The sequence below is a fragment of the Glycine max genome, chromosome 2 (assembly GCF_000004515.6).
Source record: "Glycine max cultivar Williams 82 chromosome 2, Glycine_max_v4.0, whole genome shotgun sequence".
NCBI lineage: Eukaryota > Viridiplantae > Streptophyta > Magnoliopsida > Fabales > Fabaceae > Glycine > Glycine max.
Genome location: NC_016089.4, coordinates 22,496,632 through 22,505,426, shown reverse-complemented (window position 1 = coordinate 22,505,426; position 8,795 = coordinate 22,496,632).

The following is an 8,795-nucleotide window of genomic DNA, read 5'->3' as shown; positions in this document are numbered from 1 at the left end:
CAAAATAGAAATGGGGTTATTGGAATACCAAGGAAGCACTTGGAGGAGAAAGCGAAGGCATTGGTGGATCAAGGTGAATGGGCTTCATTCATTGATGTCTTGGTGCTATTGGTATTTGGAGTCGTCCTCTTTCCAAATGTGGATGGGCTAGTGGACCTAGCAGCGATCGATGCCTTCCTTGCTTATCACCATAACAAGGAAAGTCCGGTCGTTGTTGTTTTGGCCGATGCCTATGACACATTTGATCGAAGATGTGAAAGGAGCGGCGTAAGGATCATCTGTTGCACACCCGCTCTTTATGTATGGCTGGTCTTGCACCTCTTTCGTCATGAAAGTAGACCCGTCTGTCCCCTACAAGGTCACCGCATATACGCCGAGAAAGGGAAGGCCAATTGGGAGCAACTCTTGGCTAGTATGGTAGGGGCATCCATTAATTGGTTCCCCTGATGAAAGGAATGAAGGAAGAGCTAGGGTTTTGTCCTCATGTAAGGGATTCTCAAACGTCCCCTTGATGGGAATGAGGGGTTGTATCAATTATAATCTCGTCCTTGTCATAAGACAGTTTGGCTATCCCATGAGAGGAGCACCGTCAGAAGAAAGTATCATGCCTTTCATCGCCCGGGGTTTTAGTGACCCCAATGCAAGGATATTTCAAAAAGTCTGGAAGGCATGGAGCGTGGTGCAAAGAAAAGATAAGGAGTTTAGGGGGAGCAGCAATGGGATCATTGGCGGCTATCACAAGTGGCTGAAGGCTTGGACACAAGAACTAGATTGGCTCCTGAAGCTAAAGGCCTCAAGTGAGGAAGAGGCTGAAACCCCTGGGGAGAGCGAGGAGGTGCAAGCCTTAAAGGTGGAACTTGAAAGGGCACAAGCAGTCAAGGAAAAGTTCAAGACGATGGCCATCAAGGTCCGGAAAGAGTGCGACAAACTGAGAGACGTCAATATGGCCACCGTTGAAGCATTGGAACGGGAAACAAAGAGGGCCCGAAAGGAAGAATGGGGCTGAAACAAGTTTTGAGGGGCGTTGTGGGGCAGCAACAACAAGCTTAAGCTTCAAAGGGCCAAGAGAGACCAGTCGAGAGTCGAAGGCATGATACTAGAAGACAAGTTGAAAGCTTGTCAAAGGTCAAAGAGCAGCTTGTCCGAACAATTGAGTAGGACCGAAGAAAACATGTGAGCCATCATTGACCAATACAAAGAGAAGTTAAATCTAGCTTCAACCCATGAGCAAAGGCTAGAGGACGAGTATGCAAAGGTATCAGTCCTGCAAGTAGAAAGGGAAGCAAGGGAGAGAGTGATCGATTCATTACATAGAGAAGCAATGATGTGGATGGATAGGTTCGCTTTCACCTTGAATGGGAGTCAAGAGCTTCCAAGACTACTAGCCAAAGCTAAGGCGATGGCGGATGTGTACTCGGCCCCCGAGGAAGTTCATGGGCTCCTCGATTATTGTCAGCACATGATCGATTTGATGGCCCACATAATTAGGAATCGCTAAGGCATTTGTATTTTCGCTTTAATTTTGACAAGATGAACATTTTTGTTCCTTAATAAAAATGAGTTTGGTTCAATCCTATGTCTTTGCTCAAAATTCTGCACGAGTCCAGTACTTCGACAACTTATCTTTAGCATGCATTCATGTTTAGTTCTTTATCGCATTACTCACTGCATTTTTGTTCTTTTAGCAGTAAACACCATAAATAAACATGCATTAAGGCACCCCTATCGAACCCGTTCTAAAACTAGAGTCATGGGTGAAATAGAATAGGTGCAAGAACAAATGAAGGCCGATATGGAGGCCTTGAAGGATCAAATGGCTTCTATGATGGAAGCCATGTTAAGCATGAAGAGAATGATGGAAAGCAACGCGACTACAATTGTCACCGCTGAGGCAGATCCTACCCATCCATCTGCCATAAATCAAGCGCACCAACCCATCTCGGACATGGTAAGACAAGGAGGAGAAGTGTTGGCAGCGTCGACGATCCACACATGGGGCATAATAGGAACGCTTACCCCTATGGCTTACCCCCCAATTATACGCCGCCCACCATGAACATGCCCAACGAGAATGCTAATCATGTTGTTCCCATTACCTTTGAGGGTCAGCAACCCCAGCCTGTAGGGGGCATCCGTGAAGAACCTCGTGAGTATGCTCAAGGTGACTTTGACCTATATCCCACATTCACCGCTGAGGGACCGACATTTAATGTTATGCCTCAACCTAATACAGTAGGAGCTCCTCAACCCCGTCCTCTACAACCACTACATTTCTCAGTAGGGGGCCACCTCTGGCAGTGGAAGGAAGAGAGAAACTTGATCTCATCGAGGAGAGATTAAGGGTTGTCAAAGGGTTTGGTGATTACCCTTTCACTGACATGGCATAATTGTGTTTAGTGCCTGATGTTGTCATCCCCCCAAAGTTCAAGGTACCATATTTCGACAAGTACAAGGGGACTACCTGCCCCAAGAACCACCTGAAAATGTACTGCCGAAAAATGGGGGCATTCTCCAAGGAAGAGAAGTTGTTAATGCATTTCTTTCAAGAAAGTTTGGCCAGGGTGGGGGTCATCTGGTATACCAAATTGTAGGCTTCTCGTATCTGCTCATAGAAGGACTTGATTACTGCCTTCATTAGGCAGTACCAATACAATACTGACATGGCTCTTAACAGAATCCAGCTGCAAAATATGAGCAAGCGGGAGCATGAGTCCTTTAAGGAGTATGCCTAACGGTGGAGGGATTTGGTAGCACAAGCGGCACCCCCATGGTAGAAAGAGAGATGATCATTATGATAGTGGACACACTGCTAGTGTTCTACTATGAAAAGTTGGTGGGTTAGATGCCCTCTAGCTTTGCAAATTTAGTATTTGCGGGCAAGAGGATCGAAGTAGGCCTGAAAAGAGGGAAGTTCAATTATGTCGCTCCTACCAGTACGAGTAATAGAAGATTCGGAGCAAGTGGGGCAAAGAAGAAGCAAAGGGATACCCACGCCGTGTCTTCAGCTCCTACTTGGCCGAAACCCCAACAAACCCCTCACAACACTTACTAGTATGCCCAACATCAACCAAGCTTTTCGGCCCGCATTGGAAACCCTTCCAATCCGGCACCCGTCCAGTAAAGGGCATCCGCTCAACCACAAAGGGCCCCCACTCAAAGCTCGGCTCCCACTGGCAATTCCAATCCTAGCACAAGCGCCAATCCGAGAAGGAATTTTCCAGTGAAGAAACTTCCAGAATTCGCTCTCATCCTGATGTTGTATGTAGACTTGCTCCCATCCTTAATCGCCAACCAAATGGTGGTGGTGACCACCGGGAGGATTTACCAATCTCCTTTCTCTCAGTGGTACAACCCCAACACAACATGCGCTTATCATGGGGGTGTCTTGGGACATTCGATTGAGCAGTGTGTGGCCCTCAAGCATAAGGTCCAGAGTTTGATCGATGCAGGGTGGTTGACGTTCCAAGAGGACAGCCCAAACGTAAACACGAACCCTCTTGCCAGTCACGCAGAATGGCATGATCACTGGCTGACATATTCTCAATCAATTCAGTTGCTTCTTTCGGGGTCTTCAGCTTTATTTTTCCCCCAGCAGAAGCATCTAGCAGTTGCTTGGTTTGTGGTCTCAGCCCATCTATAAACAAATTCAATTGAATTGGCTTTGAAAACCCATGGGTGGGAGTCTTTCTCAATAATCCTCTGAACCTTTCTAATGCTTCACTCAGAGATTCATCAGGGAACTGATGAAATGAAGAGATTGCATCTTTCCTTTCTGCAGTCTTGGACTCTAGGAAATATTTCTTTAGAAATTTTTCAACAACTTCTTCCCAGGATTTAAGACTGTTACCCTTAAACGAGTGAAACCACCTCTTGGCCTCTCCTGCCAATGAGAATGAGAATAGGCTGAGTCTTATAGCTTCATCTGGCACACCAGCAATCTTAATAGTGTTGCATATTTCGATGAACATTTCCAAATATGCATAGGGGTCTTCATTAGGTAATCCTTGGAATAAATTCCCATGTATTAAATGAATCAAAGAATACGGGTAGTTAATGTTGTGAGCTTACACTTCAGGACGTGCAATGCTAGTAAAGAATTGTGGTACTGAGCTGCTTGAATAATCCTCAAGGGTAATCCTCTGGTGCTGCTCGTCTGCCATGGTAGTGGCTTCAGACAATTGCGTAGCGGATTCCCTTGATGATGGTGAATTAAGTGATAATGAATCAGAAAAATGAGTTTCTTCCTCAAGAATGGATGCGACTGTTCTCTCTTACTGAAGCTTACTTCTCCTCTCGGCCCTGTTCCTTCTTAATGTAGCTTCAATTTCTAAATACAGAGGAACTAAATTTCCTGTGGGAGATCTATGCATACAAAATACTAACAGAACAGCGGTTATCCAATTCAATAAGAGAAGATAAATAGGAATAGAAAACCAATATTCACAGATAATCAAAGAATAATGAATAAAGAATAGACACCTAAAAACGAACTAACTTTCCAAATAACAAGAAGTTATCCGGCAACGGTGCCAAAAACTTGTTCACTTTCGGCAAGTGCACTGGATAGCGCAAGTAGTATAAAACAGTAAGAACCGAGTATCGAACTCTCGGGGAACTTGTGTTACTTGGTAAAGCTATTTCAGTAAATATGTGTCTAGTGTGAAAAGAGATGTATCTATATGAACAGATGTGTAAACTAACTATTAAAAAGGAAAAATCACGTGAGAAATGATGCATGAAGACAAGAAGGTGACACGTTGGTCTTCCTAGTAGGTGCCTGATGCTCAAAGGATATTCTCTATTTAACAATGCTTATGTGTTCTGTGGTGTCTTCTGAAATGCTAAACCTCGATTCCTCATGATAGTCTAGCCTAATCCTGATCAAGCATCATCCGCAGATTCCTCTTGTTGGACTAAACTCAACCATGACCGCATTAAGACAAACATACAACAACTAGGTTATTGTACCCCGATTCCTTGTGAAAATACAACAAACAACCCCCGTCCTATCATGTTCTAAGAATCAGACCAGTTTCCACTGTTGAATGATCCTAAGGACACATGCATCTACATGATCAAGGTAAAGGCATGGTAGAATGAAGTTCTGATAGCACAGTGAACACACAAAACATCATTAAATAGATAAAAAGATATTTACATCAAGTACCTAGAAGGAAGATCCAACAAAGGATTTAGCTTTCCATAATTTAGAAGCTTCCTTTACAACAAAGAAAAGAGAAAGCTGAAAGATTGCAGAAATACAAGTGGTGGGGATCTCTCATCCACCTCTAGGACCTCTCAATCACTGACAAACTCAGCTCACATTCTTAGGACGGCTTCCTTTTCCAGCTTTGGTCTCTGCAGATCTTCACACAAAATCTCTCAAACTCTCTGGAATTTGGACCTCTCTCTCTCTAGAACTGAAGACATGCAAGAGCTCCTCAAGAAAATGGCCAAACTCCTTCTCTAAATCTGATTTCAGGCTTAAATAGGTGGCTTTGTTTGTACTCATGCGCTAAGCGCAACTCTGATCTGCTCAGCGCAACTCTGATCTGCTCAGCGCACATTCCTGAATATCGGCTTAGCGCATGCTTTTCTCACTCAGTGGATGGACTGAAGCAGTGCACTTAGCGGGATGAACCTTTGCTTAGCAGACATGCACAACTCATCCTTCTTCCAGATTCTTCCTCGCGCTCAGTCGAGGAGTGTTACGCTCAGCGGATGGCTCGCTAAGCCAGCAGATTGGCTTAGCGAGAAGGTGAAAATCAACACTTCACAAACTTGCCTAATTAACCTGAAATTGAGAGAAAATAATTATTAAACACACAAAATAGAATTACTAAGTATTTATTACCTATCTTTAACTAAAAGAAATTATAACACTACAAAATAACCATAAATTGGAGGAGTTTGATACAGTTTACATAAGTTTTATACACAAAAGTTAGTTGTATTCATCGACTAACAGTTGCCTCCTAGTAAGCGCTCGTTTAACGTCATTAGCTTGACGCATAATTCTTTGTGATTCTTTGAAGGATAGAACAGTGGTTAATCTTTCAATCGTTCCACCATGGTACAACTTTAACCTTTGTCCATTCGCTACCCATGTTCTATTTGGATCCTTGGATTGAGGATCACAAAGCTCTACTGCTCCATATGGTCTGACTTTGTTGATGGTAAATGGTCCGGACCATTTAGATTTGAGCTTCCAAGGGAACAATTTCAGCTGTGAATTGAATAGTAACACCTGTTGTCTTGGTTGAAAATTCTTCTTTAGCAGCTTTTTATCATGGTAAGTTTTAACCCTCTCTTTATACAGTCTTGAAGATTCATATGCAGTCAATCTCATTTCTTCCAACTCCAATAGTTGTATCCTCCTTTGCTCTCTAGATGCGGCTTCATCAAAGTTCAAAAATTTTAAGGCCCAATAAGCTTTATGTTCCATCTCCACAGGTAAGTGACAAGACTTGCCATAAACCATTTGAAATGACGATAAGCCTATCGGAGTCTTAAATGCAGTTCTATATGCCCATAAAGCATCATCCAGTTTGAGTGACCAATCCTTCCTAGTAGAGGCCACAGTCTTTTCTAAAATCTTCTTCAATTCCCTATTTGACACTTCCGCTTAGCCATTGGTCTGAGGGTGATAGGGTGATGCTACCTTGTGTGTTACATTATATTGCTTCAACACCTTCTATAGTTGATTATTGCAGAAATGTGTGCCTCCATCACTGATTAAAATTCTGGGTACCCCAAATCGTGAAAAGATGTTTTTCTTTAGAAACTTCACTACAGTCTTGGCATCATTATGTGGGGTAGCCACTGCTTTAACCCATTTAGACACATAGTCTACAACTACTAGAATATATTCATTTCCAAAGGACGAAGGGAAAGGGCCTACAAAATCAATCCCCCAGTAGTCAAAGACTTCAACCTCCATAATATTCTGTAGAGGCATTTCATTCCTTTTTGAGATGTTCCCCATCCTCTAACATTGATCACTGATCGAGGACATACCCGAATCAAATAAACATTAAAAATGCAGTATCTAGGAAGTGATCCTAGGTCGTCTCCCAACAAGCAATGGTCAACCAATCGTTCATAACAGATAGTAATAAAACAGTAACGAATTGGGAGGGGGGTTGTTCGTTTTTGTAAATTAAACAACAAGCAAATTTGAATTAGAAAATAACAGAATTAAAACATGTTGTTTCCCCTTGATTCACAAGCAAGTCTCTTATCCTAGGTTATGAGAATTTATCCTTAACCAGTTCAACCACTTAATCCAACCCTAAATTAAATTACTAAGCGAAATTTAACATAAGGTTGTCATTATGTGATTAAGAAACACATACACCAATTAATCATGAACGAAATTGATCATTAAGCATGAACGTAAATTAAGCGCAGAGACAATTAATCAAGCATTAAGAATGCATGGATTAATAGTAACAATTACAGAGCAATTGGTGAAGAGGAAAAACTTATCAGAATTCAATAATAATAACAAAACCTCAAAGAAAGTTATGCTTGATCCTCGAGAGAAAACAACGCTGGAGACTTAGCCTTCCATTAATCAGCAGAAAACGAAATTGTAGATTGAAGCAGAAATGAAATTGCAGAAAAGGAATTTTATTATACGTGAACTGTGTGCATGAATAGTAAAAATTGGAATTCTAAAATCCTAGAATTATTCTCCTCTCCAAAAAACTCTCTAAACTAAAACCTTGGTGTTGTTATATAGGTCCTCAGCCCCAAAGCTTACAAATCTGTTTTAAGTCCAAGCCCATAAATAAAATAAAATCTGGACAAGATAAGATAAGATTGGATGGAATAAAATCTGGACGAAATAAAATCTAGATGAAATAAAATCTGGATAAGATAAGATTTGATAAAATAAAATTGTCTGCTCTCTTCAAGTCCAAGCCCAATTTCTTATAATTCTCCTAAAATTAAATTAAAAACACAAAATTAGTCAAGTAGGCCCAAATGATAAAACTGTATAATTAATTTGACAATTAAGGCAAATAAGTAATTAAAATGGTGACAAAAATGGTTAAGAAATAGGAGAAAATAATGACACATCAAATCCCCCCACACTTAGCCTTTTGCACTCCTGGGAAAAATTAAAAAAAAAGTAAGGAACAAATCCAGAGACATTAAAGAGAAACAAACAATCACAAAAACAATTACATATTTCTCAATGAATCTCAAGGAATGAAAGGAATGGGCAACATCCAACACGTAGAGAGTTAAAGAATCAAGACAGTCATGAAAATCATCCAAGCATCTCAAACATGGCAAGATAGTCAATCAGCTCAAGAATGAAAAGTGATAAAGCCTCATAAGATATGCACTTTATCTCTCAAGTGTCTAGGTTACTGTTTACTCTCAAAACACCCATGAAAACAAACACCACATAGACTTGGCAAGACTCTAAAATTGACAACCACATCACAAACACATGCATATGAGGATCAAAAGGTCTTTTAAGGTTGTAATGGGGCCAAGGACAAGGTAGAGGAAAGTATGGGATAAGTAGCTAAAACCCAAAGGAATAGAGGAGCAATGGGGAATAAGTGAGAACTAAGAAAAAGTAGTAAACCCCAAAACCAAAATTAAAAATTAAGCATAAAAAGTAAACCCAAAACAAAGTCAACCAAGTCCTCAAACTAAGAGCTCATGTATTCAACTTCATTCATTTTTTGTTTTTTTTTTCTTTTTCTTTTTTTTTAACGTGAACAATAGCATTTGAAAGCAATTGAAAAATAAAGCAACAATTAGGCAATATATGT